Raw genomic sequence first — 25128 nt, forward strand, 5'->3', positions numbered from 1 at the left:
TACATCTACTAATTCACACACGCACACCAATGCATATTCAGAGGCTCACCCATTTATACACATGGGCACTCAAACATGAAGGCACGGACATACTTATGTTAATTAGTGGTACCATAGTGCCATAGCAGCATAGGGGAAAATCTCCCACCTAGAGCCCCACCTCAAGACCACGCCTGCCTTTCCTATAGGTCCTCATCTGGGCTAATTGTCCAGTATCTAGATCTGGGATCGGTGAATCTAGGTGTACACCTTTCATCAGCAGCAGCGTGAACAGTTAGGGCTCAAATGGGCAGAAGAATTCTAATATGGATTAACGGCCATCAAACCTCAGGTGCCTGGCAGAGGACACTCTTTAGACAATGGCAGGAGCCATATAGACGAATTAGCAAGCACTGCGAGGCAGACGCAGCACCCTTCAGCCTTCGAGCCTTGGCTCTCCACTGGGTAAAGGTTGCGGTATCTGAGAGCGCGCATCCAGCTACTATGCACCACAGGTTGCACGTTAAACTATTCTGTGTGGACAATCTACAGGTACCAACAGTTCTCCCATCATCATTCATCAAACCCTTACAAAAAGACTCATGGCGTGAGTTTCCTGGGCAGTGCTGCTAGGCCTGAGAAGCTAAAAGCTGGTAGTCAACAATCTCCACATGAGCAGTCTAGGTGTGATGGTTGCATGATTCTTGCTCTGCGATGGGAACATGAGGTCCTACTTAGGCAACCAGACCCCACCTACCTCAATCCAAGGAGGCCCCTATAAAAGTTGGGGGTAAAAAGGGCTCACCTCTCACTGACTCCTGGCTGGTTTCCCACAATCATCAGGATCTCCATTTTAAGTGGGAGAAACAATTTTTAAAATGGACAGAAACTGACAATTGGATGCTGGATCGTTCTCACACTACTTGGCTCAAAGGAAAATTGAGCCCGTAGAAGAACTGCAATTGTATCAAAAGAGGTATACAGGTATCAAATATACATTGCTGCCTTATCTGAGACTAGATTAAATGACAGCGGTGCACTTAGAGAAAAAGAATATACTTTCTACTGGTCAGGCTACAAGGCAGATCAAAACATCAGCCTACACAGGGTAGGTTTTGCAATAGCGAACTCCATCACTAATAAACTACCACAGCAACCTATGTCAATATCTGAGCTCCTAATGACATTGCAGATACTATTGTCCCACAACAACTTTCTGACAATAACAAGCACCTATGCCCCAACACTACTTGCTCCTGAAGAAATGAAGACTCAGTTCTACAGCCAGTTGAGTGACACTCTAAGAAACATACTAAATAATGACAAAATCTTATTACTGAGTGACTTCAATGCTTGCATTGGAGATGACTACACCACTTGGAACAGAGTCATGGGGAAATTTGGACGTAGGTCTCTAAATACAAATAGAGAAAGAATCTTAATTTGTTGCATGTGTGTGTGTGTATGTGTGTGTGTGTAGAGAGAGCAAAAAAATATACAGATGCAGACAGAGAAAGCAGAAAGGAAGCCCAATTGATATCCAAGGAAGAAGTTATCGCGTGACCCTGAGAAAAAGCTGAGAGAGAGCTTGAAAGAGACTTCAGAGTAACAGCCGTGTTAGTCTGTCTTTGCAAAAAGAAAAGGAGTACTAGTGGCACCTTAGAGACTAACCAATTTATTTGAGCATAAGCTTTTGTGAACTACAGCTCACTTCATCGGATGCATTCAGTGGAAAATACAGTGAGGAGATTTATATACACACAGAACATGAAATATAAATCTCCTCACTGTATTTTCCACTGAATGCATCCGATGAAGTGAGCTGTAGCTCACGAAAGCTTATGCTCAAATAAATTGGTTAGTCTCTAAGGTGCCACTAGTACTCCTTTTCTTTTTGAAAGACACTTGGAACTGTGAATAAAGAAACTGTCTTCTGATGTTTGGTTTCTTCTGTGTTCAGGGAAACAGGCATTCTTGGTACATAAACAGCATTGCATCAAAGACATACCTAATTCCAGCATTGATTTCTCTCCCTAATTAAAAAAACTTGCAACCCACCCCCAAATCAGCTGACTGCTTAGGCCAAAAGGGGTAACTATAACTTTAAACATACAAACAGTCCCATTCAAGTCAATGGAGTTTAAGAGAGCGCACATGCTTATGCACATATGTAAATTTGCAAGACTGAGACAAGCCTAATTCTGCTCATGTTGAACTCAGTGACAAAACTCCCATTGATTCCAAAAAGAAAAGGAGTACTTGTGGCACCTTAGAGACTAACCAATTTATTTGAGCATAAGCTTTCGTGAGCTACAGCTCACTTCACTGAAACCATTGATTCCAGTGGATGCTAAGTAGGTCAAAAGGACTTACTTCTGTGAGGTGTTAATTTCCTCTATGCTTATGATCCAGGACTGCCAAAATATGGGCCTGATCCTGCAAACACTGACACAAGTACTTAACTTTTAGAGATGTGTGAATAGTTCTAGTTCCGTTAAGTTGGCGCCTAAGAGTACTGAATTTTATACATTAATGAATAAGATATAATTCCCATCAAAAGAAGAAGGATTGGGGCCTTAGTGAACAAGCAAATAAAAATAACAAGAAAATGTTCTTTATTTTAACAATTGTAATTTAATTATGATACTGAACTTCAGAGAGTGCTGTAGTATATTTTGTAAAATTACGAAGTCTTACTAACACAAGTCTTCACAATACAAACCTCTGTTGTGAAATCTTTCCTTGAACAATAGGGAGAAACAGACATTTTGGGGGTGAACTATGTAGTGTGCATATAAGCAAGGTATATATTTTGTTGTAAACCATTTTAGTTATATTGGAATGATATATACACAGAATTATATGTAAAATAAATAAAAAAGAGAAATCAACTATCACAAAAATTTGTTTTTAATGTTTGTGTTACTTCAGTATTTTAATTCATGTAAGTTCTGATCTTGAAAATGCATTTAAGTCATGTGAGTAGTCCCATTGAAGTTGATGGACTATTCTATGTAATTATGATTCTATAAATTCCTGATATTAAGCCCAACTCTTGCTCTTCTCCACCTCAAAATGGTCCCTGAGAAGGACATGACTTATATATCAATGATTTTATTGATTTCTGATGATTGACTAATATGCATTTGGTAGAAGCTATGTCTGAAAAATAGATTATTAATGAACAATCATTGTGCCCCGTATGTTGGTGTATTTTTTGGCCAGCAGTCAATTAGTGTTGGTCCTAGGACCGCACAGGGGGAAGGGAAGGATCAGGTTTAGAAAGGTCCTGGTTGTGGATGGAACAGCAGTAGAAAACATAGTTGTCTGTCTAAAGTTAGTACCAGTTGTCTTTTGTCCCTTGGAAGATTACAGTTTTGGTGCTTCTACCCCACCAACCCTTATATTACTGTCACCTTACATATGGTAGCTCATAGGCACCGACTTACTGAATTGCTGGGGAGGTACACGACCCCTGCTCCGCTCCAGACCCTGCCCCCACTCCACCCCTTTTGCCAAGCCACTACCCCCGCCCTACCTCTTCCCACCCCGGCTCCACCATTCTGCCAGGAGGACAGGAGCAGCACCCCCCACACAGTGGAGGCAGATGGAGAAGGACACTGGAAGAGCTGCTCATAGGGATAGACAAGAGGAACTAGAAGCAGTCTTAGTTTCTCAAGGCATGGGAGGATTGGCTCTTCAGCAGGAAGAGACACTGATGAACCAATTAACAGCACAGGAGCTACACCATAAGGAACAGGATGATGCCCACAAGGAACAGGAGCATTCCCTAATGGAGAGGCTCATAGAACTGGTAGCCAAATGAGTTCAGGGTCTGCCTGCTTCCAAGGCCACTGCACAGTCTGTAAACCGCCACCTCCTCTTCCTTCTCCTGCTGCCACCCAGGATGCTGCTGAACATAAAGTATGTAGCCCCTTTGTACATGCCAATGTTCCATCACATGCTTTTCTAGCAGCTGGACAATGTGTAAAGATGTCCCTCAGCATGGGAATATATCATCTTCTGTCTCCTTGCTGTGCCAAGATGGCACATCTGGCATTCCTGATTTCCCTTGCCCACCGGGGACCAAGACCAGTGTGCACAGAGTTTGTAAACCAGACTTGTTCTAAACCCACTCAGGACAGAAGCACTCCTCTTTACTCTCACAAATGTTATGGAATGTGGAGCATGCAATGATTATACAAACAGCGTTGTCCACACTGGCAGCCAGACAGAATAGGAAGTGCCAACAAGATTTCAGCATGCTCCTTGACTATTTTGCAGCTACTGAGCTTGTAACTGAAGTCTCTTTTTCCAGGGTAAATGATGTTGGGGGTACAGTTTAATGAGCCAAGACAGGAATGGGTATGCAGTGTCCCCAAAAATAACAATTGGTACAGACACACTGTAGAGAACCATATTCTTTCTGTGGAATAAAGTCCCTTCTTCAAGTACAATCCTGATCTCTTCAACATCTTGGCTTCATGAACCTCTCCAATGTTTCCCACGTTAAATGTTCATGAATCTGCCTCTAAATCTGTCCACTAAACTTGAAGAATGAGCAAATAGTAACCTTTTCGGTTCACATACTCACTTGCCCTTTTTGGTGAACAAAGTATTGGGATGTGTGTGCCATTGATAGGCCAGAATAGTTCAGAAACCTCATCTCCTCAAATCCAGGTACTATTTCTGCAACTTTGCTTATTCCAACTACCCATAGGTAGATCACAGTGCTAACTACCTCACAAACCTGCACAACCACAATGCTGACAGTGGATTTTCCAGTCCCCAAGTGGTTTGCAATGGACATTTACCTGTCTGGTATTGCCAGCTTCCAAAGGGCAGTAGCAACCTGCTCCTGCACAGATCTGTCTTGTCTTCCCTGAATCAAATGTTCTGGCACTGGGAGTTTGGCACAAGCTCCTCACACGGCTCCAGGAAGATCTTTTTCCTCATTTGGAAGTTCTGAAGCCACTGCTGATCACCCCAGGTTTCCAAAACTCTGTGATCCATGACCTGTGAACCATGACTGGTTCTCTTGTATCCAAAGATGATCCATCCAAGAGCAGATTGTGGCAATATCAGCATTTACTATATCTGTACCATATGAGCTGAATGAATTGTCATTGACCCTCCAAGTCAGCCATCTTCAACATGTCATAAAAATCTGTCCAAATTCTGTCCAGCATCTTGCTGATTACCTACTCCACTGCATAACCATTTGTCCCATGATAAGGAGCAGGAGCAGAACCACATCATCATCCCATTGCTCCATGTCTTCCACCCAGTTTGGCAGGGAATAACAGTGAGGGGCGATGTGATCAGGAACTACCATTGACCAATGTGTGAAGGCGGGGGACAGTACAAACAATACACAACAAACTAGTTCCTAAAGTGTCTCCCTGTGACACACAAAACCTGGGATATCACTCCTGAAATGGTAGCGCTAACATTGCATAACAACAGTGCAGCATGGATGTAGGTATATGTGTGTACACAGCATTATGCCTGTGTTCAGCTGCGATGGGGTGTCCACCCCACACAAGGCCTGAAGGGGTTAAGGTGGCCCGGTGGGCCAATTAGGCAGCTATACTGCACCTGGGGGGGAGGAGCCAGGGAGTGGGGACTAATTAGGGACAAGGCTCAGCTGGACAGGAATAGGAGGGGCCTGTATAAACACAGTAGCAATGAACAGCACAGTGTGAGATTACAGAAGTTGTTTTTTGGGGGAGGGATGAGAAGAGAAGACAAGGTAGGAAGCAGCCCAGGGATACACCTAGGGTGACCAAATAGCAAGTGTGAAAAATTGGGATGGAGGTGGGGGGTAATAAGTGCCTATATGAGAAAAAAACCCAAATATTGGGACTGTCCCTATAAAATTGGGACATCTGGTCACCCCAGATACACCAGCAAGGTTCAGGATTGTGCAGACCTTGATTGCTTGTTGTAGGATCCCTGGGCTGGGTACCTCTGCCAGTCCCTGGGGAAGTGGCACCCTTAAGGAGCAGTGAATGAGACAACTGCCTGAGACAGTGGGTCCTGAGAGACTACCAGAAAGCACTGCCCCCACCCCCAAAGGGGAAACTACAGTGAGCTGGCTGGTGGGCCAAGCCATGGAGGGGGAGCAGTTGAGTCCCAAGGAGAGTGACTGAGCGCAATTGTAGGAAGAGGTGTTGGCCTGGCAGAGCTAATCCCCACAGCGTGGAGTGACTAATGCACTACAGGACACCAGCACAGCATATGTGTGTATGGGGAGCATGCATGAGCATGTACACTGGTCTGCTAACTGTGTCCATGTGTGCCAGTGTAGACATAGCTGCAGATTGTCTGTCATAAGCCTGGGGTGGTGGGTTTAGCTGGTTGGGAAATAGAAGGGTTTCTTAACACTTTTTTCTGTTGAAATGGCACTTCTCTTCCCTCCCCCCTCCCCAAGCCATGGTTGTGGTCAATGGATCCCCTCTCTTCCTCCCCGCAAGTCAGTGAGAGCCGTTTCGCTCCTACCCACCCTCTGCGGCAGCCTTTGTCCCTGCCCGCTACGGCCGCCGGGTGTCGCTGCTGCAGAAAGCAAGGGGGGCGGGCTAGTTACCTGCGGAGGGAATCTGAGCAAGAGCTCGCAGGAACTTCACGCCGTCCCGGGGGAGCTGCGAGAAGCAAGCGGAGAGGTCCCCGAGGAAGGCGGGGGGAGGCTGGAGGAGCAGCAGGAACCCCCCCCTTGCACGGCCTGGCCGCACTGGACACGCAGGCGGGAGCCAGAGGAAAAGGTAGGGCTTTTGTGGGTGTGTGCCCCCCCATCCATTTACTAGCTAAGAGTGACCCTCCCTTTCCCCAGCACGGGCTGGGCTGAGAGACCGGCGTGTGGTGGCCCTGCTAGCTCGGCAGGTGTCTGAATTACCCCTCTACTAACGGAGCTGGCCTGCAGCCTAATCCCGCCGCTCCTCCCCCCACGCCCGCCTTTGCACTGGACTTGGTCCTCGCTTGTAAACAAGCGGAGGGCGTGGGGGCGCTGGGCGTTAATGCAGCAGCGGCTCGGTCCCTCCCTCAGCCCGACCTGGAGAGTGAGGAGCAGCTGGCTCCTTCCCCTCCCCGGGAGAGCGGCCAGAGAGCCGCGTCCCTGCCTTGGGGAAGGCGGGAGTTAGTTTCCGTGTCGCAGGGACAACGCGGTCTCGACTCCCCCGGGGGCCAAGTTCCGCAGTGGTGATTCGAGCTCCGCTCCCGGTGGCTCGAGGGGGAGTTGGAGTTGAGTCAGGAGGACTGCAGGATTGGGCCCCACTCTCCTTCCTCTGCGACTGCAGCCCCCGGGGTGCTCCTTGTAAACAGGCAGTCAGGACAGAAAGGTGTCTCTTCACCGTAGCTAGACACCCATCTACGCCCTCCAGCCTTGCAGGAACATAGTTGAGTGATCCTCTTTCTCTGGCAAATACTCTGTGCTGTAGATGTAGTATTGGCTACTACACCATGTTTTATCAGCCCCTCTCATTATGAAAGCCCCTATTTTCAGGCGTTTGCATCAGTCATAGCTGTGTTTGGTTTGGGATGTGATTTAGGCTGCTTGGAGGCATGGAACAAAATCAAAGGTTGATATGAACTGTGAGGGAGGTTTTCCGACTGGATGTTATAAGTAAGTGTTTGGATAGGAGTGAGCTTGGAGCCAGTTGATGTTTAATATTAAAGTGTTTGTTTTACACCAGGGACATGACAGAGTAAGGCTTTACTATCTGCAATGTTGAAACAGTAACATAATTTTGGATTAAAAAAAAAACCCTGAGGAGTACTTGTGGCACCTTAGAGACTAACACATTTATTTGGGTATAAACTTTTGTGGGCTAAAACCCACTTCATCAGATGCATGCCGTGGAAAATACAGTAGGAAGATATAGACACACAGAGAACATGAAAAAATGGGTGTTGCCATACCAACTGTAAGGAGACCAATCAATTAAGGTGGGTTATTGTCAGCAGGGGGAAAAAACCTTTTGTAGTGATGACCAGGATGGCCCATTTCAAATAGTTGACAAGAAGGTGTGATTTCCTCACTAAGGCCTGATCCTGCAACTGGATCTGTGAAGATGACCTTGATGCCTGTGTGAAGTCCTCATGAAGTCATTGTGGCTCCACAGAGATAGAGGGGGTCTGTCTGTGTGGGTCTGATTGCAGGATCAGGGCTTAAGTGGCTTTAATATCCGTATTTCAAGCTTTTATAGTGGCTTCTATTCAGAAATGGAAATCTGGCCCAAAGTCATCCTTCCTTTTCTTGACATCAAATAAAAACTGACAAATGTTTCCATTTGTTTATTACACGTACTAACTGCTCCCATTGATTTAACACCTTGTGATTACAGTATGCTCAGCTATAACTGGATATATGCTGTTTCCATCAATGGATGATCTGGAGTGTCATTGTCTTGCAGCATTCATTTTATTGCTAACACTAACGTAGTAAACATTTAGCATACTGTGAGTTAGTGTAGGCATTAGAAAAATACAGTGGGCAGGTATAAATATACAGCACATGAAAAGATGGAAGTTGCCTCACCAAGTGGGAGGTCAGTGCTAATGAGGCCAATTCAATCAGGGTGGATCTGGGCCATTCCTAACACTTCACAAGAAAGTGTGAGTATCAACCGCGGGGAAATTACTTTTTGCAGTGACCCAGCCACCCCAATCTTTATTCAGGCCTAATTTGATGATATCAAGTTTGCAAATTAATTCTAGTGCTGCAGTTTCTCATTTAAGTGTTGTTTTTGAAGGCTTTTTTTGTTGAAGACTGGCCACTTTTAAGTCTGTTGTTGAGTGTCCAGGGAGATTGAAGTGCTCTCCTACTGGTTTTTGAATGTTACAATTCTTGATGTCTGATTTGTATCCATTTATTCTTTTGTGTCGAGACTGTCCAGTTTGGCCAATGTACATGGCAGAGGGGCATTGCCGGCACATGATGGCATATATCGCATTGGTAGATGTGCAGGTGAATGAGTCCCTGATGGTGTGGCTGATGTGATTAGGTCCTATGATGGTGTCCCTTAAATAGATATGCGGACAGAGTTGGCAACGGGGTTTGTTGAAGGGATTGGTTCTTGGGTTAGCATTTCTGTTGTGTGGTGTGTGGTTGCTGGTGAGTATTTGCTTCAGGTTCGGGGGCTGTCTGTAGGCAAGGACTGGCCTGTCTCCCAAGATCTGTGAGAGTGATGGGTCATCCTTCAGGATAGGTTGTAGATCCTTGATGATGCGCTGGAGAGGTTTTAGTTGGGGGCTGTAGGTGATGGCTAGTGTCATTCTGTTACTTTCTTTGTTGGGCCTGTCCTGTAGTAGGTGACTTCTGGGTACCCTTCTGGCTCTGTCAATCTGTTTCTTCACTTCCCCAAGTGAGTAGTGGCCTCGTTAGCACTACAAAAAGTAATTCTCACTCTGTTAAAAGAAAAGGAGGACTTGTGGCATCTTAGAGACTAACAAATTTATTTGAGCATAAGCTTTTGTGAGCTACAGCTCACTTCATCGGATGCATATAGTGGGGAGATTTATATACACAGAGAAAATGAAACAATGGGTGTTACCATACACACTGTAAGGAGAGTGAGCTAGTAAGGTGAGCTATTACTAGCAGGAGAGCGGGGGCAGGGGGAACCTTTTGTAGTGATAATCAAGGTGGGCCATTTCCAGCAGCTGACAAGAATGTCTGAGGAACAGCTGGGGGGGGGGGGGAGGAAGAAATAAACATGGGGAAATAGTTTTACTTTGTGTAATGACCCATCCACTCCCAGTCTTTATTCAAGCCTAAGTTAATTGTATCCAGTTTGCAAATGTAATTCCAATTCAGCAGTCTCTCGTTGGAGTCTGTTTTTGACATTTTTTTGTTGAAGAATTGCCACTTTTAGGTCTGTAATCGAGTGACCAAAGAGATTGAAGAGTTCTCCAACTGGTTTTTGAATGTTATAATTCTTGATGTCTGATTTGTGTCCATTTATTCTTTTATGTCGAGACTGTCCAGTTTGGCCAATGTACATGGCAGAGGGGCATTGCTGGCACATGATGGCGCATATCACATTGGTAGATGTGCAGGTGAATGAGTCCCTGATGGTGTGGCTGATGTGATTAGGCCCTATGATGGTGTCCCCTGAATAGATATGTGGACACAGTTGGCAACAGGCTCTGTTGCAAGGATAGGTTCCTGGGTTAGTGATTCTGTTGTGTGGTGTGTGGTTGCTGGTGAGTATTTGCTTCAGGTTTGGGGACTGTCTGTCTGTAGGCAAGGACTGGCCTGTCTCCCAAGATCTGTGAGAGTGATGGGTCGTCCTTCAGGATAGGTTGTAGATCCTTGATGATGCATTGGAGAGGTTTTAGTTGGGGGCTGAAGGTGATGGCTAGTTGCGTTCTGTTATTTTCTTCGTTGGGCCTGTCCTGTAGTAGGTAACTTCTGGGTATTCTTCTGGCTCTGTCAGTCTGTTTCTTCACTTCAGCAGGTGGGTATTGTAGTTGTAAGAATGCTTGATAGAGATCTTGTAGGCGTTTGTCTTTGTCTGAGGGGTTGGAGCAAATGCGGTTGTATTGTAGAGCTTGGCTGTGGACAGTGGATCGTGTGGTGTGGTCTGGATGAAAGCTGGAGGCATGTAGGTAGGAATAGCGGTCAGTAGGTTTCCAGCATAGGGTGGTGTTTATGTGACCATCGCTTATTAGCACCGTAGTGTCCAGGAAGTGGATCTCTTGTGTGGACTGGTCCAGGCTGAGGTTGATGGTGGGATGGAAATTGTTGAAATCATGTTGGAATTCCTCAAGGGCTTCTTGTCCATGGGTCCAGATGATGATGTCATCAGTGTAGCACAAGTAGAATAGGGGCATTAGGGGACGAGAGCTGAGGAAGTGTTCTAAGTCGGCCATAAAAATGTTGGCATAGTGTGGGGCCATGCAGGAACCCATGACAGTGCCGCTGATTTGAAGGTATACATTGTCCCCAAATGTGAAATAGTTATGGGTGAGGACAGAGTCACAAAGTAGGTTTGCCATGACATTATCAGGGATAGTGTTCCTGATGGCTTGTAGTCCATCTTTGTGTGGAATGTTGGTGTAGAGGGTTTCTACATCCATAGTGGCTTGGATGGTGTTTTCAGGAAGATCACCGATGGATTGTAGTTTCCTCAGGAAGTCAGTGGTGTCTTGAAGATAGCTGGGAGTGTTGGTAGCATAGGGCCTGAGGAGGGAGTCTACATAGCCAGAGAATCCTGCTGTCAGGGTGCCAATGCCCGAGATGATGGGCATCCAGGATTTCCAGGTTTATGTAGCAGATAGAATACCCCTGGGTTTTGGGGTTCTCAGGGTGTGTCTGTGCAGATTTGTTCTTGTGCTTTTTCAGAGAGTTTCTTGAGCAGATGGTGTAGTTTCTTTTGGTAACCCTCAGTGGGATCAGAGGGTAATGGCTTGTAGAAAGTGGTGTTGGAGAGCTGCCTAGCAGCCTCTTGTTCATATTCAGACCTATTCAGGATGATGACAGCACCTCCTTTGTCAGCCTTTTTGATTATGATGTCAGAGTTGTTTCTAAAAAAGAAAAGGAGTACTTGTGGCACCTTAGAGACTAACCAATTTATCTGAGCATAAGCTTTCGTGAGCTACAGCTCACTTCATCGGATGCATACTGTGGAAAGTATAGAAGATCTTTTTATACGCACAAAGCATGAAAAAATGGGTGTTTACCACTACAAAAGGTTTTCTTCCCCCCCACCCCACTCTCCTGCTTATCTAAAGTGATCACTCTCCTTACAATGTGTATGAGTTGTTTCTGAGGCTGTGGATGGCATTGTGTTCTGCACGGCTGAGGTTATGGGGCAAGTGATGCTATTTTTCCACAATTTCAGGCCGTGCACGTTGGCAAAAGCACTCTATGTAGAAGTCCTGTCTGTTTCAACCTTCAGGAGGAGTCCACCCAGAATCCTTCTTTTTGTAGTGTTGGTAGGAAGGTCTCTGGGTTAGTATGTTGTTCAGAGGTGTGTTGGAAATATTCCTTGAGTCGGAGTCGGCAACTGTTGGGAATGGGCCACATCCACCCTGATTGGATTGGCCTCATTAGCACTGACCCGCCCCCCCCCACTTAGTAAAGTAACTCCCATCTTTTCATGTGCTGTATATTTATACCTGCCTACTGTATTTTTCACTCCATGCATCTGATTAAATGAGAGCCCATGAAAGCTTATGCCCAAATAAATTTGTTAGGGCTTGTCTACGCTACCAGCCGGGTCGGCAGGCAGCGATCAATCCAGTGGGAGTCGATTTATTGTCTAGTATAGACGTGATAAATTTACCACTGAGCACTCTCCCGTTGACTTCGGTACTCTACCAGAACGAGACGCGCAAGCGGAGTTGACGGGAGAGTGTCAGCTGTCAACTTCAGGGAAGACACCATGGTAAGTAGATCTAAGTACATCAGCTATGCTATTCACATAGCTGATCTTGCATATCATAGAATATCAGGGTTGGAAGGGACCTCAGGAGGTCATCTAGTCCAACCCCCTGCTCAAAGCAGGACCAATCCCCAATTTTTGGCCCAGATCCCTAAATGGCCCCCTCAAGGATTGAACTCACAACCCTGGGTTTAGCAGGCCAATGCTCAAACCTATTAGGTCGATGCTGCTCAGTAGTGTAGACAAGCCCTTAGTCTCTCAGGTGCCCCAAGGACTCCTCGTTGTTTTTGCTGATACAGACTAACACAGCTACCCCTCTGAAAGCTATACATTGCTTGATTTCAATGGGACTTTGTGTGGGAATAATAGTACAGCAGGGCATCACCTTTTACAAGGTCACAGCCCAAGTACTGACAAGACTAATCACTTAAATTCATAACTTTGCTAGATACTAAAAATTGTGGACTGAATAGAGAGAGACTGAATTTATGGCTTTATGCAACAATCTATAACCCCCTAAGAACTCCTTCCTTTCCTCCCTATGACAGGAGGGGTGTTAATGGGCCACTTAACACACATTTAAGCTCCTTCGTTTTCAGTTTTATAAAAAGTATTCATTTTTTTCTGACCTTTACCCTACTTTTGTATCATTCAAATATATATAAAAATTACTTGTTTTATTAGAGCATAAGCTTTCGTGAGCTACAGCTCACTTCATCGGATGCATACTGTGGAAAGTGTAGAAGATCTTTTTATACACACAAAGCATGAAAAAATACCTCCCCCCACCCCACTTTCCTCTATTACCAGCAGGAGAGTGGGGTGGAGGGAGGTATTTTTTCATGATTACCAGCAGGAGAGTGGGGTAGGGGGAGGTATTTTCTCATGCTTTGTGTGTATAAAAAGATCTTCTACACTTTCCACAGTATGTATCCGATGAAGTGAGCTGTAGCTCACGAAAGCTTATGCTCAAATAAATTGGTTAGTCTCTAAGGTGCCACAAGTACTCCTTTTCTTTTTGTGAATACAGACTAACACGGCTGTTGCTCTGAAACTTGTTTTATTAGGAAAATACAATACATTGCATGAGATATATGTATTATGATAAATTTTCTGTGTGTAAAATGAAAAGCTGCCTGTTGAAGTAAGGCTATGTATTAGTCTAGAAGATGTACACAATAAACAGACGCACACAAGTTCTGAAGTGCATGTGCATCTGAACGTACTGATGAAGCTCACGCCCACCACATACACATTTCAAGTAGTTAGCAGATAATGGTTTAAAAATTTGATACACTAAAATGAAAATCTGTATCAGAATACATTTCAGAACACAAGGAAGTATTTGAAAGGTTTTTAAAAAAACAAGAAAAAAGGATGAAGTTGAGTGTATGTGCTGTAAGTGATGTGTCCCAATTATTAAATGTACATATTTATAGGCTAATAGTTCTAAGTCTACACCAGTAAACTGTTTATTCAAATAAAAAGTTTTATTTGGGGATTAGAGAGATATTGTTTCCTTAAACTCAGAGGTGGCATTGTGTTTTGAGTTCTGTTTTAGTTCTGCAGCAAACCACACTGATGCACTGAATTAAAAGCATTAATCTATTGAGTACTCTTTCCCCATCTTCCAGTCCACCAAAATAAACCCCAATATCTACCCATAAATATATTAGTTTCTGTACTGATTTTCACCTGTTTTTGTGTAATAAACATTGATAAATCCTGGGAAAAATAAAATAAAATACAAACTGAATATGAAGGGCCCTACAGATTTCGAAGGGCCATTCAAGGTCAACTACGTATGCTAAACAATCTATTCCATCTTCTGTTTAGCTGTGACACTACATTTCCCAGAGCTGAAAAAGATCTATGTGTAAGCTTGTCTCTCTCACCAGCAGAAGTTGGTCCAATAAAATACATTATCTCACCCATCTTGCCTAAAAACCTGGCACTGCTATAACAACGCTACATAAGACTAATTATGGTCGTTCCAAAAACAAACAAAGCTTTGCTAGGTACTTCTCTATGTATGATAATGGCTTAGCTCCTTCAGACTATACACAGGCAACACTGAAGGTCTGAACCCAGTATGCCAAATTCAAGGTTAGGCCACTAGTGAACTTACAGTGGCACACATGTATCGGTGCAGCTGTGCTGCTGCAAGATCACTTATGTAGTTGCTCTATGCCGGTGGGAGGGAGCTCTCCCATTGACATTATAAAAGCACCTAATAAGCGGCAGTAGCTATGTCAGGGAGAGAAGCTCTCCTGCTGACAGCAGTGTGAACAAGAGCACTCATGTCGGTGTAACTTATGTTGCTGGGGGGTGGAATATTCACACCGCTGAGCAACATAAGAGTTGCTGATATAGGCTGGTGTGTGGACATAGCCTATTCAGTACAACAGAAACAATAATGTTTATTGACTTTGTAGGGATGTTGTGACACTTAATTGAACCACTTTGAAGATTTGAATAGAATGGAAATAAATAAAAATGTATTCAAGTATTTCAATCTCTCATTTTTCCATCAACAGTGAGGACTTCAGATGAACTTCCAGAGAGCCTATAGCTATATCTTTCCTTAGAGGTATATCAGATTAACATCTAACCAGAGGCAGTACTTTATTTAAAACTACAAATGAGATGCCTTATTTCACTTGTGGAATGGGCCTAGTGATATTTCCTTTGTAAGGATAAAGGGGTTGTAATTCCTCAGGGCAAATAAAAATGGAAATAAGTAATTTTAGTTCTCTATATTTACTGGGGGGGAAGGAGAGGGCATATATGTGTCTTGTCCAAAATCACCCAGCCCTGAAGAGAAGAAATATAACTGCAGCTGGAAGAGAGTGGGCAGTAGCAAAGTAGGTGTATGCTGGTGGACTAACTGTGCACTATGTGCACCAAAGAATATTCTCCACAGGATTCAAGTCCCTCTTTCTTCAGGGCTTCAGTTTTATTTTTTCTAAGTAACACAAGTTCAATATATCAAACATGTCACTGGCATCAGCTGGGAGGCTGCTGATTAAGCACAGGTGTGAGCCAACTCTCCTTAAAGGAGGCAAAAATATACATGTTCTCTGGCTCCAAGAGTTATTTGAAGACACTTTACAACCAACTCCTAGATAGTGTGGATATGTTCATACAAGATATACTGTGTAAGCTGTATGTAGAACTATTTGAATAATTACAAAAAAGTATAGCCTACTCAGCTGCCTGGGGTTAATTTATTGAACACCTCCACTGCTTTAGTGCCAAGGTGAAATAAATAAAATAGGACTGACATACGTATGTGTTATGTGAAGTTAGTTTACATTGCAAGCCAGAATTTGCTGGAATTCACATGGAATTAAAATTAGTTTTGTGCCTCTCTTGTGTTTGGCTCCAGTGAAACGCAAGCTAAAACTTAAAGCCAAGGATGAGTTATGACATGAGATGGAAAGAAAGTCTGAAACAACTGCATTTATTGCTGAAATCTGTTTAATTCTTTAAAATGTTCTAAATCTTCAGAATCTATTAGGAGTTAATGATACGGAACAAAATGCTTGTTCACTGAAGTCTTTGTTTTCACTTCTTTAGTGTTTAAAGGCTTAATATTCTAAGGAGTGGTTGAGGCAGAAATGAATAATAGTGAAAGCCCTTGACGTCGAAGCTGGTTTGCACATTATAGTAAAATACTTAGCTGAAGTTTGGTTTGCCTCCCTAAAATTAATACTTTGAGGGAAATATACTTTTTCAGCCACCAAGTTAAATTAAAAATAAAACTTGTTAAAACAACTAATGACTTTGATGTTTTCTACAGGAATTAAATCTGGATATTTTATTGGGATTAGGCCAAGCTATCTTGATGTTAGTATGAAAAGAAATACTTCACTTTCTGCCTGTCGAAATCCGTATAATTTCTTATCAGCCAGTTGCTATCGATATTGCAGTAATCAAAGAATGACTTAGAACTTTTATTCAAGTTCATATATAATGAATTTAGTAACTGAAAGTTTAGGTACCATGCAGTGAAAATATGCATGACCATGAATTTTGCTTTATAATTTTGTGTAATATAGTATAAAAAAAAAAGTATTATCCATATAAAATTGGTATTTCCTAATTATTGTTGCCCAGTACAGTGGGATAGAAAGAATACAAATACAGATTAACTTTGTGTCTTAAACTAATGGACCTCTGCTTAGAAAATGACAGCTTCCAGAGTAGCAGCCATGTTAGTCTGTATCCACAGAAAGAAAAGGAGTACTTGTGGCACCTTAGAGACTAACAATTTTATTTGAGCATAAACTTTTGTGAGCTACAGCTCACTTCATCGGATGTCATTGTTCCTGAAAGTATTTTTATAGTTCTTCAAAGTGCTTCTAATCATGGTGATATCAGGAGACAAATTCTGTTCCCAACTCTGTCACTGATTTACTATTGCTCTTGCACAAGTTACTTCAACCATCTTAAAAAGAAAAGGAGTACTTGTGGCACCTTAGAGACTAACCAATTTATTAGAGCATAAGCTTTCAACCATCTTGGTTTTGTAAATTGTGAAAGTGTTGTTGTTACCTTTTTTGATGGTTGCTGAATTGCAACATGGTGGATTTAGTTCATAAACATTTGGAGTTAGAGATTAATGCTTTAAACCATTTGAAATTTGGGATTCCATTTTTTGTTGTTGCCATTCCTAATCATAAAACTATTCCTTCATCTTGCTGTTCTCTGTGGTGATCTGCACTGGACACCCAGAACTGTAAGCCGCTGTTACCCGTCTCCTTTAGCAAATGTGAGTTTAACTGGAGATTATGTTATACCAATAAAATAAAAACCAGCAGGATCTTATTAAAGGGGAAAAGACAAAATGCCACATTTATTGTGAATACAGAAAGAATCATAGTAAGCAGTTAGTTATAGCTATAACATTCAATTTCATATTTATTCACACATTCATTCATACACACACACAGGTTCTGCAAGGTTGTTATCATAGTTACCAGCCTTAGAGTTGCTTGTGCCAAGCCACTGGCCAGGTGGCCTGGACATGAGGAGGGAGCAGGGCCTTGTCAGATGCACATCTGATACTCCTGGAAGTTGGTTTGCAGAATGAAACCCCAAAGTTTTCACTTTTTAGAGTCTATTTTTATAGGAATTTATTCCTATGTCAATCTATGGGAATTGCTTCATCATGCTGTTGCTGAATCGATCAGCAGATGGCACATTCCTGACCGCTCCATGCTGCCAGATGTTATCTTGTTCTTCCATTCTCTCATCCTTGAGGCTGTTGGGTGGATTCCAGTCTGCCCTCCGGGGGTCCTCTGGTTGTTTCCACTTGACGCCTTCTTCCACCGATCAGATTGACACTGGATTCTTAGGCTGGCACCTCCCTGATCATTCATTTATTATCCACACCAAGCATCCATCCACATACATCCTCTATCTCTATTTTAATCACAATTGTTAACAAAACCAGATAAATACAACAAAAGGGTGGGGAGTCTCTGTGTGTTTCTGTTGTTACAAAGTATTGCTTTGAGAACAGACTCTGTCTTAGGATGTACAAACACAATTAGCAGCTAAAAACCAAGAGACCTCCCTCTTAATTAAAATTTAAACCTCCCTAGAATTTAAACTGTGGGGAATCAAACTCATTTGTGATTTTAATACAGAACTTCTTTAATATGATCCAACAATTAGACTCTGTGCCAGCTCCATTCCTTTTGCTTCACTCACAACTTCCTCAAGACTCTACCTGTGTTTGTTACCTGCAGGGCAAGGTAATCAGTGAACCCCAGTTCCTGAATTCCCCAGAGGTATCTCTGTCTCTCTGTCTCTCTCTCTCTCTAGTGTCCAGTCCTTCATAGGACACTCACAGAAATTAAGTTCCTGCCTCCAGGAAGACACAGCACACACCAGCCTGTCAGTTAACTGAAGCTCACACTTGGTCAATATAACAGAGGTGGTTTATAGTAAAACTAAGAAGTTTATATTAACAAAGAACAGGGATTTAAGTGATACTAAACAAATGGAAAAGAGACAGGTTTGTTTACATACAAAACATGCTTTCTAGTGCATAAAACTTAATTTTAGCAAGTTGTATAGCCTAAAGCCATTTATCACTTATAGCAGATTATCAGCAGTTCCTGCCCTTTAGGCTGAGAGGGCCATCCTTCCTAGGCTCAGAGGGGGGACTGTTCCCTTTGTCCCCTGGGTGATGGATAACTAGGAATGTCCTTTTTCCTCCCCTTCATATTTTCCCAAGTCCATTATCTTGACTTCCAAGGAGTGCAGACTTGGACACTTGGTATGTTTACTAAATTGTTCTCTGTTGCTTCTTATCTTGATTGTTTTGTTTACCTGATATGTAATTGTACTTTAATTGTCCTCAACCTGTAATCAAGCCAGTCAGATAGGTAAACCCACACTTCTTTGTCTAGGGATGACTGCATTTATGCACTGCTTCCAAGGTGTATTTTAAGAACATATTTCCAGTACACAATTTTTTATACATAACCCATACATAAATCACACTCTGATTTTTTGGGACCAGCATGTCACCACTTTACCTATGATACCTTACATGACACCCTTTAGATACATATGAGTACATCCAAGTTACTGTATGGTGGACCCTCTGCCAGTTGACTCTAGGGTGACCAGATGTCCTGATTTTATAGGGACAGTCCAGATATGTGGGGCTTTGTCTTATATAGCTGCTTATTACCCCCCATCCTGATTTTTCACACTTGCTGTCTGGTCACCCTAGTTGACTCTGAGGAGCTCTTAGGGGCCTAATCTCTCACTTGATTACTGTAACAAACTCCTTTCCAGCCTCCTCCTTTTCTTTTCTTGTCCCCCTCCAGTCTGTCTAGTTACTGCATCCAAAACAACTACGTTACGAGAACGTTAAGATTGCAAAGTGAAGCACTCAAAGGTAAAGATGTGCCAGAATTAAGTTTGTAGGACCACTGCCTCATTTGTTCCAGAAATTGGAAGGGGTAACGTGAGTGAGGCAGTGGTTTGCAGCAAGAAGAAGGATGCTCTAGTAGTTAAGGCATAGAACGATGCTTTGGAGAAGTGGATTGTATCCTCTGCCACAGAGTTCCTCTGGGATGCTAGTCAAGTTAATTAAACCAAACTTTTCACAGGTGGCCACTAACTTTCTCCTTGCTTTCTGGAAGCACAGCTTGAGGTCCTGGGGGCTGATTTGCTGAAGTGTGGAGCTCTCCCAGCTGCAACTGAAATAATTGGGGGCCATACTTTAAACACACAAAGAGATATAATACTAAGTGCTCTGAGTACTCAAGCCATAGGCATCTAAAAGTGGGCACCCAAAATTAGTAGATACTTTTGACATTAATCTTTCTTTGCCTCAGCTCTCCTTCTGTAAAATGGGATAAAAAATACCACCTCACTTAACAGGGATTTTGTGAACATAGTTTTTGTGAGGCACTCAGCTGCTCTAGTGATGAGCACCATAGAGAAGCCTTAGTGCCAGGGAAGATGGAGGAGATATTTATATTGTCTACCTTGTTTTGGATGTCTATATTTAAAGGATGGCCCTGCTTTCTAGCCTGGACATAGTGCTATGAAAATTCCATTGTAATGAATCTGTGGAATTTAACACTAAGAAGAATAGGAAAATGTATTCATGCTTACCTGAAAATATCCTTTCTTCAAGTAATAAGTTACACAGATCTGGCCTACGTTGGAGACAAAGTGATCATCTAGCACAGAGATGGAAATTTAACATTTTAGTGGCACATGACGTCCAGTTCTGACGATTTGGGGTTGTTGTTATTAGGTGGTAGAAACTGTTTCTCAAAATATATTTATCACAATCTCTAATTTTTAAAAAGTAGATCTGAATTATCCTTTGGAAATTCTCAGCTGGAACTTCAGGAGGTGGGGGTGAGGTATTTCCCTACTGCCAATGACTGGCAGGTCTGGTTTTACCCCACAAGCTGCAAGCAGACTGAAGTTTGTGTTGTAATGGATCTGTGGATCAGCGTAGCTAAAGGATATTTTCAGGTAATTGCAGATCAGTTTTCCTATTCTAGGCAGAACAATCTTCATGTACAAACATGTACAGCATGGGTTCTTTTTGATCACAGGCACATATGCTGCTCTGCCTATTTCCCCAGTTCTTGTGAGAGTTAAGATGTAAGGTGTTGAAACATTTTTTTCCCCTTCTACATTTCTCGAAGAATTATTGTACATTTCAAGTACACTGCTTTGGTGCGGGGGACAGGTGGTTGTTTTTTGTTTTGTTTTTTTTAACTAAAGCGTGCCCCAGGTGAACTACAATTTGAGGTATAGGAGCTTTCCCTGAAGGATCTTGGAAACAAGGTGGTTCTCTTGTCCCTGCAACATGACCAGAGGAAAAGGAGGAGGCTGTGTTCATCTGGGGAGAGAGTTGGGTGTGTTTCTTCAAATGGGACACATGAAACACGGAAGGGGCAGCTGGAGGCAGAAGGCCACCGGGTTTGTTGAAAGACCAGAAAGGGGCCAACATACCAGTACAGTTTGTGGGAGGGATGGAAAGTGTCCACGTGTTGTGTGAAGAGCTATACCTTGTCTCCCACAGTAACTGGAGCGTTGACTTGACAATGGCAGTTGGCAAAGTGCTTATAGTTCTTCCTGGCAGCATCCAACTGGGGTTTCAGTTCCTCGTGGATGTGGTGGAGGTGTTAAAGCAGGTTGAAGGCTGTGGGGATGTAGGAAGTCCATTGTAGGGATGGGTGGAACCATACATGAAAGCCATAGTTGGAAAAGAATGGGCTCTGGCAGGTGGATTTGTAATCAGAGTTGTTACAAGTGAATTCTGCAAAGGGTAAAAGTAGGACCCACTCATCCTAGTGATAATTAATAAAAGCACAAATATTGCTCCAAAATTTGACTCACACATCCTGACTGTCCATGCATCTGGGGGCGATATGCTATGGAGGTTGCAGGCTCAGTTCCCTGTAAGCCGCACGGCTGCGCAGCAGCCTTCTTGGCACTGCGCAGGCACTCAGGGAACCCACCTGGGGACAGGGCACCCCTCTCCCAGCCCCAACCTAGCCCGGCCCCCAACTTGCCATGGCTGGGACACCCCTCCCCTGGCCCCAAATCTGCCAGGGCAGCCCGGACCTGCCGGAGGAGGAGCGCCTATCCTGCAGCCCTAGACCTGGAGCTGCTGCGGCGGGGAGAAGCTCTTCTCCCCCCTGCCCCAGCCCAGGTGCTGCTGCAGGGAGAGAGCTGGGGGGGAGTCCTCTTGTCCTGCTATAGCCTTGGAGCACCCTCCTGCACCCCAAACCCTTCATCCCCAGCCCCACCTCACAGCTCGCACCCCTAGCTGGAGCTCTCTCACCCCGGCACCCTAACCCTCTGCCCCAACCCTGAGCCCTCTCCCACACTCTGAACCCCTCGGCCCGACCCCCACCAAATGAATTTTGTTATGTGCACCAATATGGAGGTGATGTGTCACACACCACCTCCATATTGGTGCACATAATTAAATTCATTCCGCACGTGGGTGGGAAAAATTAGAGGGAGCACTGGTTGCAGGTAGACATCCAAGACCAGGAATAGCTCTTGGCAGAAGGGGGAGATGTTGTGACAATTGGGTCTCAAATTTACCCAAATTGTGACCTTAATTGTAAGAAGTATGAAAAAGTTCATAAGATATTACAATAACCTACAATAACCAATGTTGACGGGAGAAAGTGTAAAAGAGAGACACAAAAATTGAATTAGTCTAAACTGAAAAGGTCCACTGATACGATTCAAGGACTGTGTTGAAATTATGCTTATTTCAAAACAGGAGATGTGGAGCCAGAAGTTAATGAGCCAAAATTGATATGTTGGATATTAAGCATAATTAGTGGACAAAATAATAAGGGGATGGGCTGTTCCACTCACCACTCCCTTTTTGGAAAGAAAAATTTTGTAGGGATGTGACAGGTTCCCCCTGGGGTGCCACTTGGAACTGGGGTACCACTGGGTCCCCTGACCCACCAGCCTGGGCTCCCTCTTACACTGTACTGCTGTAACAAATTGCAGAGCTGTCCAGCCTGCACTTTCACCAGCATACGTACAGGTATAGGACACGCCAAGCTGCAGTTAAATGCAGACTCTCTGACCAGCTCCTGCATAAGAAGGCTACAGCTAAGGCAGCTCCCCAGGCGTGCACCCCCTCTGAAGTATAAACTCAGAATTATACTGTCTTGCGCTGCACAGGGAACTGTACAGCATAAGCTCATAAAGTTCACCCGCTCCCTCAATGTGGAGAGGAATATGCAACAACCTTTGCCCCTGAGCTGTGATTCCCATACACTTCACTCCTGCTCACTGCTTTAGATAAAGAAAAAACAAATTTATTAACTATAAAAGATTAGATTTTAAGTGATTATATGGCATAGCAAACCTATCAAAACAGATTACATAGCAAATAAACAAAAAACACAAACTACGCTTAATAGATTGGATATGAATTAGCAGATTCTCACCCTAAGAGATGATACAAGCAGGCTGAAGATTCTTCAGGGGCAGGCTGCACTTGCTTTACAGCTTGGAATCCCCAGGTGTTTCATTCACAGGCTAGAAATCCCTTTAGCCTGGGTCCAGCACTTCCCCCAGTTCAGCCTTTGTTCCTCAGGTGTTTCCAGGAGTTGGCTTGTATAGGGAGTGAAGAACCCCAGATGTCACTCCTGGCCTTATGTAGCTTTTTCATATGGCGGAAACCCTCTGTTTCAAAGCTCGGTTCCCAGAGCAGTCTGTGGAAGAATACTGACATCCCAAGATGGAGTCCAGAGATACGTGGTTTGATCACATGTCCTTGTAGAGTCATAGCAGCCATTACTCCCAGGCTGTTTGGAGTGTTCTCAAGATGTCTCATTACCAAGTGGGAGATAAGCTTTCTCTGAGGCCTATTTTTTTTCCTAATGGCCCATTCCCCTGAATAGGTCCTTACCCACCCACTGTCTAGCCTGGAAACGTCTTGTCCAGTGGGCCTTACCCAGGTGTAACTATGTTTGAAATACAGATACATAGTCAATATTCATAACTTCAGATAAAGTGATACATGCATGCAGATAGGATAATCATATTCAGCAAATCATAACTTTTCCAATGACATCTCACATGCATTATCTTGCATAAAATGCATCATAATTACGCTATAACGATATAATATCACTATGAAGAATATGGGGTGCAGTGTCACAGTGGAAAACCTCAAAAGAACAAAATGAAGAACAGACTTGGGCTACTTAGGTTTCCCCATCATGACTGCCATGCCTGCTGTGTTCTGGACACAGGGCCTTTTCTCAGGATCAGGATGATGATGATGCCCTGGGGCCAGGGGTCTTTTCACCCCATCAGCTCCAGCTGAATCACCAACATCACCTGGGATGATGACTACTACCATCCTGCTGGGCTGAGCCTGCTTGCCCGCACCTGGTGTGGAGGGGCAGGGCCCTTGGTTGTTTCTGGGGTAGGCCCAGCCCTTGCACTGTATTAGGGTTGGGTGCAGCCTTACTACCGAGTCCGTATCTGGGGGTGGGGATTCTCGCCCACACACTCAGTCTAACAGATTGTCATATTTGGGGTCAGGAAGGCATTTCCCCATGGGTTAGATTGGCAGAGACCCTGGAGGTTTTCACCTTCCTCTGCAGAATGGGACACTGGTCACTTGCAGGCTTAAACTAGTGTAAATGGTGGATTCTTTGTAACCTGAAGTCTTTAAACCATAATTTGAGGACTTCAGTAATTTAGCTAGAGGTTAGGTGCTAATTCCATCAGGCAAGATGACATAACCCAGGAAGTTGGTGGTGTAGTCAAACTCATTCTTTTCAGGTTTTGCACATAAGTCATTTGCCCTGAGGCACTCCAGTACCTGCTGGATGTGTGGTTGTCCAGTGTGAGGCTTTTGGAGAAACTGAGAATATCATCCTAGTAGATTACAGCAAACTGGTCTAGAATGTCCTTAAAGATGCCACTCACAAAGTGCTGGAATGTAGCCAGGGTGATGGAAAGGTCAAAGGTATTCATAGTGTCTGTAGTGGGTGTGGAACATTGTCTTACCTCCTGGATGTGAACCAGGTTGTATGCATTGCACAGGTCGAGCTTGGTGAAAAATTCAGCTGAGCGGACTTGTTCCAGAAGTTCATTAATCAGCAGGAGAGGGTACTTGCTTTTAATGGTAATGTTATTCAAGGCCTGTTCAGGAGAGCCTGACTAAAATAGCTTTGCATGGTAAACAATCTTACTGTGCTTTCTTGTTGAATAGAAATGTTTAACAGAGACATACCTATAAACTGTGCACAATACATTACAATAACTGGATTAGTTGACAGGATAACAACAAAATCTAAGCTCTCATTTGATTACTGATTCTGTCATATGTAGGGATGGAAAACAAGAGTAACACAAAGGAACTATTTATTATTTTCTTTTTTAACCTGCTGTCCTCCCCTTATCAGGCCGATAGGCAGCCAAGCAGAAAGGAGACAGTTGGAAGCAAAGCAAAGGAGAACCCAGAAGTCCCTTTCCTTTCTCCATACTTCCTCTCCCCAATGTCCCATCTATGTATTATGAAATCTACTATTTTGGTAGGAGCTGGTGATAAAGCAGTATTGTACCAATACAGGTAAAACATAATTCAGTCTTCTACGATTGATAGGTCAAAACCAAAATGTTCCTGAATCATGTTACAGTGTGCAAAGATCCAAAGCTGAGGCACAGTTCAGGTATATGATTTAATCTTCTTTATACCACAATACCAACTGTGTTTTAGCCA

The 25128-nt window shown here is 43.6% G+C and overlaps 1 protein-coding gene across 2 annotated transcripts in view; it reads left to right on the forward strand.

Moving 5' to 3' along the window:
* The first annotated feature begins 6584 nt into the window (after nt 1–6584).
* The window catches only part of ANKRD6 (ankyrin repeat domain 6), a 165000-nt gene continuing 146456 nt past the window's right edge, over nt 6585–25128 (forward strand). For both annotated transcript variants that reach the window (XM_084623140.1, XM_084623141.1), the window contains exon 1: nt 6585–6740. The gene's annotated coding sequence lies outside the window, so the exon portion shown is untranslated. The remainder of the gene's footprint in view (nt 6741–25128) is intronic.

Source organism: Lepidochelys olivacea (genome assembly GCF_965140295.1).
Source record: "Lepidochelys olivacea isolate rLepOli2 genome assembly, chromosome: 3".
Taxonomy (NCBI): Eukaryota; Metazoa; Chordata; order Testudines; family Cheloniidae; genus Lepidochelys; species Lepidochelys olivacea.